The 12,415-nt window shown below is 40.8% G+C and overlaps 1 protein-coding gene across 2 annotated transcripts in view; it reads right to left on the bottom strand.

The window, feature by feature from the left end:
- ZBTB43 (zinc finger and BTB domain containing 43) overlaps nt 1-9,251 on the bottom strand; it is a 32,946-nt gene extending 23,695 nt beyond the window's left edge. Inside the window, exons 1-2 of one of the 2 annotated variants that reach the window (XM_032257272.1) lie at nt 9,113-9,235; nt 5,094-5,213 (exon numbers count right to left, since the gene is read on the bottom strand). The gene's annotated coding sequence lies outside the window, so the exon portion shown is untranslated. Of the gene's footprint in view, nt 1-5,093; nt 5,214-9,112 lie in introns of both variants that reach the window. The other variant, XM_032257273.1, reaches the window with a different exon arrangement.
- Nucleotides 9,252-12,415: the final 3,164 nt, after the last annotated feature.

Here is a 12,415-nt window from a genome sequence, read left to right as displayed (position 1 = left end):
ACACAGGCGATAAGAAGCAGAATTACAACAGCAAAAAAAATGGATTCGATAATGTAGAAGGCATTTTAGTAGGTATTTTGCTAAATACCTTCTTTAGTAGAAGGAACTTCTACTAAAATACAGGAAAAGGACAAAAACATGAAAACAGCAAGAGAGAAGATGATAAAGCAGGAGAACAGAGAAGAGATCCATGTACAGCCTGTTAATGTCCTTAAGAGAAATCAGAGTATGTGAAATAAAAAAAATAAATTTAATTGAAGAAAGCTGCCCTGAGTGGAAAACCTTGAGTATTCATAAGAACCTCACCTCAGTAGTGGGGACAAATTAATTCTAGGCAAAATGCAGTTCTGGTCCTGCCAAACAAAGATTAAAAACAAGCCTCAAAAGGATCAAACTGTTTCCAACTTAATTATGTTCCAGAATGAAACTTGAGAACATTTACATAATACAAAAATATCCAGCACCGAACAAGGTAAAACTCATATCTGACATCAAATTTAAAAATCACCAGGCATGCCAAGAACTAGGAAAATATAACCCAGGATAGTGAGGTGGGGGTGGGAATCAATCAACAGAAACAGATCCAGAAATGACAAGAGATTTATACAACTGGTTGACAATTCCGTATTCTATATTTTCAAGAAAGCAGAGGAAAGATTAAGCATGTTAGGTAGAGACAGGGAAACTATTGAAAAAAAAAAAAGAGACACCCAAATGAAACATATAGAGATTTAAAAACACACAACATACACTGAGATGAGAATAACAACAGAATTAACATTGCAGAACATTAGTGAACTTGAAAACATGGTAACAAAAACCTACTCAAAATAAAACATAGCGGGGGAGAAAAAAGCAAAGAAAAAAAGGCAAAAAGGGAATAGAGCATCAGTGAGCTGTGAGACAACTTCCAGGTGCCTAATATAGACGTAATTGTGGTGGGGAAGGCAAACAGTTTTACATGATAAGCTATGAGACATGTGAAAACAACATATATTGTTTTATACATTGAAAACTATATATATGTAAAAACAATACACACACATACACATATTTTATACACAGGTGAAAACAATAGTCAAAACTTTTTCAAATTTGATGAAAACTACAAAATCACAGACCTAAGCAGATGAATAAACTCCAAGCACAAGAAACATGAAAAAAACTACAGCAAGGCACATCATAATCAAATCACTTAAAATCAGTGGAGAAAATCTGAAAAGCAGCCAGAGGAAAAAGAGCTTTGTGTATAGAGAACCTCAGAAGCAATGCAAGCCAGGAGACAGCAGACCAACGTTTTTAAAGTACTGAAATTAAGGGGGGGGTGAGTGGGTGGGAAGGAAAGGCCAACTTAGAATTCTATACCCATGAAAATATCTTTCAAAATGAAAGCAAAACACTTTTTCAGACATAGAAAAGTTAAAAGAATTTTTATCACCAAAAAGGTTAAAAGTATAAAAAAAAAAAAAAAAAGTCACATGAAAACAAAAGTCAAGCAACACAGTACTAACATCAAAGTAAATTTCAATGTAAAAATCATCAAATAGGATGAAAGTTTATTGTTAATTGATGAATTCTATAATTGACAATAAAGTTTACTCTGTGAACTTTCATGCATCAGAGTACAATGTTAGAAAATAAGGCAACAGTAACAGAAATGTAGTTGTAGTAAGAAATATAAATATCCCTCTTAAATTCTTAATAAATCAAGTAGGCAAAGGGTAAGAATCTACAGGTTGACACAGCTACCATTAATAAAGCCAGTTTAATGAAATACCTCTATACTCTACAAATAATACTTCTTCTTTTCCAATGTCTGTAGGACATTTACAAAAATGATAATATACGTGGCTACAGAGATCAATAAATTCCCCAAAGCAGAAATGCATGGGCACATTTGATTACATGTGACTATACAATGGATTACACAATGTGATAAAACTAGAAATGTTAAAAATAGATGGGGAAGAGGAGGACAAGGGAACAGGGTAGGAGAAAATTCATGAATTTTATACAAAACTATGGTATCAAAATTGGACAGCAAAAAATTTCAGTACTTTTCAGTACAATCCAATCTCATTTATTAATGTAGAAATATTATAAATCACATGGCATTCTGGTTTGTATATTTTAATCTCTTGTGGGTGTAGTACATCATAAGTATGATACATTGAAGAAACTGGGTTATTAGTCTGATCATACTAAAGGCAAATTCCTAGATTATGGTGAAATTACCATCAGAAAGCCATTTCAGATCTCCCTTGGTTCTCTTCCACTCAAGACTAACCCTGGTGACAGACACATCATTACTTGTGCTTCCTTCTACAAGTGACAATGAGTGATGGCAGATGAATTTGGAAAAAGCCCAATGGAACGTCTGCATTGGGGCAGCACTGAAAACTTCTAAGTGACATGCTGTGGGGCAAGGTTAAGGAAGGTTGATCTGTTGATGGACTAAAGCAGAAGAAAGTCTGCAGTAGAAGCTAATTATAAGATTTCAACAAGTATAGTCTATAGTATATACTAGTAGTAAAAGTAACAGTGGGGCCAGGCACAGTGGCTCACGCCTATAATCCCAGCCTTTTGGGAGGCCGAGGCAGGTGGATCGCTTGAGGTTAGAAGCTCGAGACCAGCCTGGCCAACATGGTGAATCCCTGACTCTACTAAATATACAAAATTAGCCGGGCGTGGCAGTATAAACCTGTAATCCTAGCTACTTGGGAGGCTGAGGCAGGAGAACTGCTTAAACTCCGGAGGTGGAGGTTGCAGTGAGCTGAGATCATGCCACTGCACTCTAGCGTGGGCAACAAGAGCAAAACTATGTATCGAAAAAAAAAAAAGTAATAGTGGGTATGGAAAAGAGGTGGAATTGATGAGACTGACAGAACTGGTAGGCAGAAGATACAGCAGTAGTACAAGGTAAAAATGATACCATCAAGAAAGTGAACAGACAACCCACAGAATGGGAGAAACTATTTGCAGATCATGTAACAAATGAGTGACTTGCATCCAGAATACCTAAAGAACTCTTACGACTCAAGAATAAAAAGATAAATAACCCAACTGAAAAACAGATAAAGGATTTGAAGAGACACTTCTCCAAAGATATACGAATAACCAATAAGCACATGAAAACCTCTCAACATCACTAGTAATTAGGAAAATGCAAATAAAAACTATAACACACCCCTTCTCACTCACTAAGATGGCTGTGGTAAGACAGACAATAACAAGTGTTGGTGAGGATGTGTATTAGAACCCCCCATGCTCCTTGCTGGTGAGCACGTAAAATGGTACCGCTACTATGGAAAACAGTGTGGCAGCACTTCAGGAAGTTAAACAGAGTTACCATGTAATCCAACAATTCTACTCCTAGGTATATACCCAAGAAAAATGAAAACATAAGATGTCCACACTAAAACTTGTAAATGAATTTTCGTAACTGCATTATTCTTAAAAGCCAAAAAGTGAAAACCATCATAAGCTCTGTCAACTTTTGACTGTATAAAGAAATGGGATACATCCTTAGAAGAGGATATTTGGCAATAAAAAAGAATGAAATACTGATAGATGTGACAACATGGCTGGCCCTTGAAAATGTTACACTAAATGAAAGAGGTTGGACACAAAAGGCCGTATCTTGCATGATTCCATTTACATGAAATGTCCAGAACAGACAAACCCATAGAGACAGAAAGTAGATTCGAGGCTGATAGAAACTAGGGGTTGAAGAAATGGGGAGCAACTAATAATTGGGTTTTTTAGGGGAGACAAAAGTTCTAAAATTAGATTGTAGTGATGGGTACACAAATCTGTGTATATACTAAAAAAAAAACCCTCTTTATTGAATTACAAATTATGCCTCTATAAAGCAGTTTAAAAAAGAGTAATAATGTGGGCAGGGCATGGTGCTCATGCCTATTATCCTAGCACTTTTGAGAGGCCACAGCGGACAGACCACAAGGTCAGGATTTCAAGACCAGCCTCACCAACATGGTGAAATCCTGTCTTTACTAAAAATACAAAAATTAGCTGGGCGTGGTGGTGGGCAACTGTAGTCCCAGCTACTCGGGACACTAAGACAGGAGAATCACTTAAACCCAGGAGGCAGAGGTTGCAGTGAGCAGAGATATTTCCACTGTACTCCAAAAAAAAAAAAAAAAAAAAAAAAAAGACTTAAAAAAATACCAGCAGTTTTTTTTTCATTTGCCCATTTTTTTTTTTTTAATCCAATAGCAACAGTTCTAAAGCAAACATACCAACCCCAGCCTGTTCCACCATGCTTCTTAAAAGCTGTTTGGCTTTTTTAAAGCAAAGGAAGGACAACATACTGAAGAATTCCTGAACTAGATGACCTTCAATATTCCTTCCAACTTTGATGAGTTTAATAGCAGCCACTATTTATTATTCAGCTGAGGAATTGTAAGTCAAATTTTATATGTGATTTAAAACCTATTAAACATTCTAAAAACACAGATGATGGCAATATAATAGGAAAGCTAGTTATCATGAAGTCCTTCAGAGACTTCTTTAATCAGAGCATATGGTAATTTGCATGCTTACTATAGAAAGCACATTTAAACATAGTAAATGTTGCTTCAGTAAATTTAAAGCCTGGCACACATGTACAAAAATACCAATACTCTATTCCTACTCGTTACATGAGTGAAATGCTTTACAGTTCACAAAGCACACTACATAAACCTGGGTTGTGCAACACTCCTATATCATTGCATCCTTCTAAAAGATGAGTAAACTGAAGCTTAAATTAAAAAACCTGCCCATTGGTTACACATATCAGAAATGGCATGTCTGGATTCAAACAGAAGTATAACTCCAAATCTAACACTTTTCTAAGTTAAAAAAAAAAAAAAATCACTTGGCAGAAAAATTTCTCTAACATTAAATGTCCTATCAGTGCAAAGTATGGTATTGGTTGGCCTTAGAATGTGTAATGTCTTTTCAGAAGAGAAGTAAGACTCTTCTGGTCTAGAGTAATTAAAAATCTTACAAAATACATTATTTTTGCTAAAAGAGAAATGATTATAGTAAGTAATTTTAAAAATGGTATTATGAGCAAGTTTATAGCTTACCTAATGCAAAGCTGTATTCCTGGGGTAAAGTTCCTTAAGCGATGGCCATCAAAAAGCAATATGAATAGAATGAGGAAGAACCCATTTCAGTTTTGCTTCAAATTAAAATCACATTGACTTCTGAAAGGAAGAGTAATAGTGAAAATGTAAAAGAGAGGCTATGTATATCTGTGCTCACTAGAGGTGTACATTAGTGGCAGAAAGAAAGGTAATCAAATCTGGCATTTTTGTTTATATTAAATTCCATTCTGCAAACTTCGTAGCTCCTGCCTTTGTATTTAAAAGAAAATAAACTTATTTTGTAATAATTTTACATTTTTAAAAAAACTGAAAAGACAGTAAATAATTTCCATCTACCTTTCATCCATTACTACAGCATATTCATTAAAACTAGAAAACCAACATGGTCAATGACTATGCAATTTTGCAGAGTTAATATATCCTTTGGAAGAGTGCTATTGATCTCCTGACCATTGTCAATCAGTGTTCTTATACTTCTTTCCTAATTAGAGCACTCTGGTCAAATAACTTAGTAAAATCTACTTTAAAATTTTTTTTAAAAAAACAAGCCACCTACTTTATGAAGTTTGATTCATGACTCCCTTCAATTTTAAGCCACGGCTGAATGTTTTACTTAAAAACTTCCAGGACAAACATTCCATTACAGCAAACTCTCTGAGATTCAAAAGAGAAAGTAATGTTCTAGGAACTAACTCCCCATTTATCAATCATCCTTCTATCAACGTTCAATAATGCCAAGGAAATATTTTTAACTGTACCCTCATGTGCATTCGAATTTAGGATAAGAAGTCGAAATCAAGAAAGCAGGAGGCAGAAACAGCACTCATTTCATGACATTAACAACATATCGACAAATTTTTAAAAATCTTTTTTCCTCAATATGTTACAAATAAGACAAAAGCCCCTATTCTAACTGCAAATATAAACACAGTGAAAAGGAAAAGTTCAGGCCAAACTCGGTGGCTCACACCTGTAATCCCAGCACTTTTGGAGGCCGAGGTGGAGTTCAAGACCAGCCTGGACAACATGGTGAAACCCTGTCTCTACTAAAAATACAAAAATTTGCTGGGTATGGTGGCACATGCCTGTAATCCCAGCTACTAGAGAGGCTGAGGCAGGAGATCACTTGAACCTGGAGGCAAAGGTTGCAGTGAGCCGGGAATGCACTACTGAATTCCAGCTCGAGCAACAGGGCGAGACTCTACCTCGGAAAAAAACAAAAACAAAGAAAAAAAAAAAAAAAAAAGGAAAGTTCATGAAAATGATACTATTCAATTAATTTTCAGACATGTACTTTTTCACATTTTAAAATTCCTGAAATCAGAATGTGATCACTAGGTGGGAGTTTTAATACTGTCACTGCCTGAGACAATGATAGAGAACAGCCGAGGGCCTCATCAATGTTCTTGATGGCACAAAGGATGACACTCTGGAAAAAACATGGACACAATTCTGAACTGAAAAGTGTACAGAAGAGTAGAACTTTGAATGTTAAGTTCAATGAACACTTTAACCAATTTATTCTTATTTTTCCTTTGTATATATGCATTAGAATAGGCACTGATATCATTTTTTAATGTCTAAAAGTATTTTCAATAATAAAAAGTCTAAATGATAAGAGTACATTAAGCCATAGTTTAATTAGCAGTGTTTCTCTCTTCCTTGGGGGTACATAAAATAATCAACAGCATCTAGGATTCAGTAAAATAAAGTAGTAATTCATTTGCTATATCTTATTAGAAAGCTTGATAAACTACCTTAAAGGCAAACAGATAGCTTAAATAGGCAACTTTAAAAATGAAAAAACCACAAAGGCATCCCCTATAAGAAAACTCAAGAAATAACACATAATTTTGCACTATCATAAAAGGGCTATTTTTCAACCTTATGAGTTTTCTTCCTGTGAAGAGTATAATTATCAAGTATCCTACTTATGAGCAGATTCTTGCACTGATTCCAAGAAAGGCGGAGGGAGGAGAGCCAGGGCAGAAAGCCAAGTGGAAAGCCTGAGGAAGATTTTAATCAAATTCATTTAACTAAACTTTTCTAAGAATCTCAGCTGTACCCACTGCTGTAAAGCAAGTAGGAATCAATAAACACAGGTTCAACTAAATGCTCCTAACAGCTACAGAATGAATTTAGAAAAATTACATTTAAAAGGAGCTTATTGGTTTCAGGTATCTCCAATGAATATTTTGTACTGTATAAAATAGACATAAAACTTTAAGACTTAATCATTTTAAGCATTTTTTTTTTTTTTTTTTTTTTTTTTGGACGGAGGTTTGCTCTTGTTACCCAGGCTGGAGTGCAATGGCGCGATCTCGGCTCACCGCAACCTCCGCCTCCTGGGTTCAGGCAATTCTGCCTCAGCCTCCTGAGTAGCTGGGACTACAGGCATGCGCCACCATGCCCAGCTAATGTTTTTGTATTTTTAGTAGAGACGGGGTTTCACCATGATGACCAGGATGGTCTCGATCTCTTGACCTCGTGATCCACCCGCCTCGGCCTCCCAAAGTGCTGGGATTACAGCATTTTAAGCATTTTTAAGAATCCAGTTCAGTGAAGTACATTCACAATGTTGTGCAACCATCATCACAACCCATTTCCAGACCTTATTCATCAACCCCAAAAACTCTGTATCCATTAAGCAATAACTCCGAGTCTCCTGGTAAACTGTTTTACTTTCTGTCCCTTAGCTGGACTATTCTCGGTACTTCATTTAAGTGGTCTCAAACAATATTTGTCCTTTTGTGTGTGGTTTATTTCTCCCGTGGTACTTTTGTAAAGCAAAGAATAAAGCCCCCATTATTAGGTTTCTTATAATTTAACTGAAAATACTGAACAATCTCTTAACTAAGCATGTAGCTCTCCCAGAAACCCTGCTACTGTCCCAACAGCCCCAAAGGAGATCTCGGCCTGGCCCTTCCTTAGCCTGTAGACAGGCCTGTTAAACAGCTGTAACTCCACGAGCAGGCTCCAGAGATCCACAGAGACCATCCCGTGGTGAGGGGATGGAGCAAAGGGATTTGGGAAGGTGTGCAGGCCTGAAAAACCACAGGCGAGAAAAGGCGAGGACTCAAGCTGCTCTGGCCCTGAGATGGGGCCTCCTGTCTCCCTGACAGACGCTCCTGCACTCTGACACTTAAGTTGGGCGACACCTGTCAGAATTGCGGCCAAACTGTGGTGGAGTCACTCAGTGTCACCAGTGCAGGGAGCTTCACGGGGTCATGAGTCATGGCTCAGAGGTCTGGGCAGTCCTGCCCCACCCAGACAAACTCAGTTAGGAAAGAGAAACAAGAGAAAAAACAGAGTTGGCAGAAAGAGACAGACAGATGACCAAAAAGCCAGACTGACAGGCCCTGAATTAGAGTAAAGGCAGAGTGGCAGACACAGAGTGAATAGACACAGAGACAAGGTGGAGTCAGATATAAAACAGTATCCAGACACACACAGAGAGATACCCCGAGAAAGACAAAGTGGAGACAAATATCAAGTTGACAGGGACCTAGTTGAAAGACAAAAAGGGCAGGTTAAAACAGGTGACAGAGACAGCAATGGGGGTGAAAGAGAAGATCAGCAAAGTCTAGGCCAGTCTTTCTCCCAGCTCGGCTCGTCAGGCCTCACGCACAGGTGGCTCGAACCCCAGGCCGCCAAGCCGCCCCCATCCTACGCCCCGAAAGGCCGGCGGACAGACGGGGGCGGGATCTCTAAGCGCTGTGGCCGGCCGAGCTCCGCCGCCGCGGGGGTGACCTTGGGCGAGAGGCTACCCCAAGGGCCTTGGTGTCGCGCTCTGCGCGCCATGTGGGCAGGGGACCGCGGGTTTCGGAGCTGGGGAGCCGGGACGCCAACCACCCGAGCAGGGCTTTAGCAAGCCGGTCCACGGAACGGGCCTGGCGGGGCAAGCCGCGCGTGCGTCGGGGCCTGCAGAGCAGTCCTTAACTCCCCCACCGACTTCTCCTCCCCGACCCTTGCCGCCCATTGTCCTGGCCCCGCTGTACCTGCTGAGGGCTCAGCACTCACATCCCCCGCCCCAGGAATTCTCTCAGCCGCCGGCGCAGGCCTGTTCTAGCCTTCGCTGCCGCAACAGATTCAGCCTGCGCCTTCTGCCCCCGGAAACGCTTCCCTGCCCCGCCCCTCCCGAAACTGACAGTGCTTCCGGGGGTGCGTCAGAGAGAAAACGGAGTGCGCATGCGGGACTCACATTTGGAGCCAAAAGTTGGGAGAACACGGAGATAGCGGGAGCCTGCGCAGTACAGTCTGGAGCGGGTCAATCAATTTTGGGGACTGACTACGCTGTTGGAAATAGGGGAGCGGATACCGAGTTCTAAACCCTGTTGAAACTTTGATATAGGCCTGGCGCGGTGGCTCATGCCTGTAATCCCAACACAGTGGGAGTCCGAGGCGGGAGGATCGCTTGAGGCTAGGAGTTCGAGACCATCCTGGTCAACATGGTGAAACCCTGTCTCTACAAAACATACAAAAATTAGGTGTCATCCCAGCTATTTGGAAAGCTGAGACAGGCGAATTGCCTGAACCCGGGAGGCAGAGGTTGCAGTGAGCCGAGATCGCCCCAGTGCACTCCAGCCTGGGCATAGAACGAGACTCTATCTCAAACAACAAAAACAAAAACACCTTGACCTCCGTCTGTTCTCTAAACAAACAAACAAAAACCTTGACCTCTGTTTGCCTAGTGGAGATTATGTCCAAATCCGTTTCCGCCTCGACAGCACCCATCCCGCTGTTTGGCATGTAGTAGATGCTCAGTAAATGTTCAATAAAAGGACCAGTGCCCTTCTGTGGGCTGCATTGTGCTGGGCACTGGGATCACAAAGGTAGTGGGACAGAAATGATCTCTCTAGCCTCCAATTCTCTAGCCTCCAATTCCCTCCCCAAATCCTCCATACCTCTTTCTCGCCCCTTTCTGCCCCACCATGTCAGTGTAGAAGAGATAGGTCCTTAGCTGTAAGACTCACGTTTGGTCCCGTTTACAGACCAAATGCCCTCTTTGTAGAAGAGCTTATTTATGCCCGATATCCAGACAGCTGAAGAGGTTTGGTCATAGTGCCTTCTGGATTAAGGGTCGATGTTCTCTCGGGGCCAGAGATGCCTGTATGATATTGTTTGTCCTGGTTTAAGCTGATTGGTTTCCCAGCTGTTATGCCTGTGTTGCTTATTGTCGGGCTCTAGGACACAGGAGTGTTCACAGAGGAGTCTGGGGCTTTCCTAGAGAATTATGGAAAAAAAATTCTAGAAAACAAAATGAAAGAAAACAAAGAAGCACAGAAATGGGAATGGGTGCAGAAGAGCTTGTCAAAGATTCCACTTTAAGCATGTATGCTCCAGTCCCCTTTTTAACCCAACTGTGGCACAGGCTCTTAACCAAGGCCTCCAAGAATTCCCACAGATGGGGTAGGATATTCTAGTAACTCTCCTCCCTCTTTTGGCCCCCCTAAAAGTAAACACTCATTTTGTTCAGGTAGCAGAGGTGATCCCTTGATCTTGGGAGGGAGACTTTCACCTCAGTGGAATGGGTGACTCGTAACTGGTCCAAGTTATTCGTGGTAATCTCATTCTCATTAGCCAGTAATTTGGCTATGCATGATGGGGTGACCAACTTTTTGCCAATAATAAACAAGTAGAAGTTGTTGAGTGGGAATTCTGGAAGAGTATTTTTTACAAAGTCTACGAGGACTTCTAGTTGAGTATACTTTTTTTTTTTTTTTGAGATGGAGTTTCACTCTTGTTACCCAGGCTGGAGTGCAATGGAGTGATCTCCGCTCACCGCAACCTCCGCCTCCTGGGTTCAGGCAATTCTCCTGCCTCAGCCTCCTGAGTAGCTGGGATTACAGGCATGCGCCACCATGCCCAGCTAATTTTTTGCATTTCTAGTAGAGACGGGGTTTCACCATGTTGACCAGGATGGTCTCAATCTCTTGACCTCGTGATCCACCTGCCTCTGCCTCCCAAAGTGCTGGGATTACAGGTGTGAGCCACCACGCCTGGCCGAGTATACTTTTTAAGTGTTTTGCCACTTTTATTCCTGCCTGCAAGTGGTCCTGAAGTTTGTAAGTTCAACGGCCATCATGTGCCTATGAAGTGGCAAGTAAATGCTAAGGCTGATTGAGTGAACCTAGGTCCTATATGACCTTAGGCTACAGTTCCAGCTTTGGACACCTGTAGGTGTTTTGTTGCATGAGACAAATAAACTTCTTACTTGGACTTTATTTCTGGCAATATTGAGGACTATACATCTCCAAATATTACTGCAACAAAAGATATAAAATTGCTAGAAGAAATATTTAGAATACCCTTTTAAATGTTGGATACACTTGCAAGAAAGGAAAATTATCTGAAGCTAGGAGGAAAACAAGAACACAAGCCTGGGAAGTTAAACAATTGATGTTCAGAAATTATGCAGAGGTACAGTCTACATCTGTTCCGATCCATTGGTGCATGTGCTATACTGACAAATATCTTAAAAATTATGTCTGTGTTATGTGCACTTTGAATGAAGAGACCTCCTAAACAGACTTTGTGTGAGCAACATGGCTGTTTATTCACCCAGGTACAGGCGGGCTGAGTCTGAAAAGAGAGTCAGCAGAAGATTGAGGGATGGGCATTGATTTTATAGGTTTGGGGTAGGCAGTGGAAAGTTACAGTTCAGGGTGGTTTTTTGCAAGCTGGTAGGGGGTTGTAGGGTCTGGAGTCACGAGGTTGACCTATCAGTTGAGCAAGGTCAATTACAAAGTCCAGTTGCCTTATCAGTTGAGGCAGGAATACGGAACAATAGAAGAATGTCTCAAAGTTAATTAGGCGCCACAGGGGTTGGTCATTCTTCTCCTTTTGTGGTTTTCCCGTTACTTCAGACTTTCTAGTTCCAGGAACTCATCTGGAGGTGTATGTGCAGGTCACAGAGGTTACCATGCAGTCCATGGTGCAGTCAGTCAGCCTAAAATACCTTACACTCTGGAGATAGATAAACACTGATACTGCTACCAGCTATAGCAGCATCCACCTGGGTCCAGGCAGGATAACAGCCAAATTGCAACATCACATTGGGATCCAAGAAGAAATATGTCCTCAGGTGAAGGATAAACTATGGGAGGAAAATCTGCCATACAGACGTGGGCAGCAATTAAAGTTGTCTCTTTGTGTCTTGCTTCTGAGGGGAAGGGGAAAACATTCCCCCAGAGGATTCATGGCCAAAAAGTCTGGCTGTCACATGGCCACACAATTTGCGTAGTCCAAAAGCCCACAATCTGAACGTTTTAATTTGGAATGAACTTGGGTAGGTGGTGCCT

Source organism: Sapajus apella, unplaced genomic scaffold (assembly GCF_009761245.1).
Source record: "Sapajus apella isolate SASKATOON/1434 unplaced genomic scaffold, GSC_monkey_1.0 scaffold97, whole genome shotgun sequence".
Lineage (NCBI taxonomy): Eukaryota > Metazoa > Chordata > Mammalia > Primates > Cebidae > Sapajus > Sapajus apella.
The sequence above is the reverse complement of the archived record's forward strand: the minus strand, read 5'-3'. Positions and strand labels throughout refer to the sequence as shown.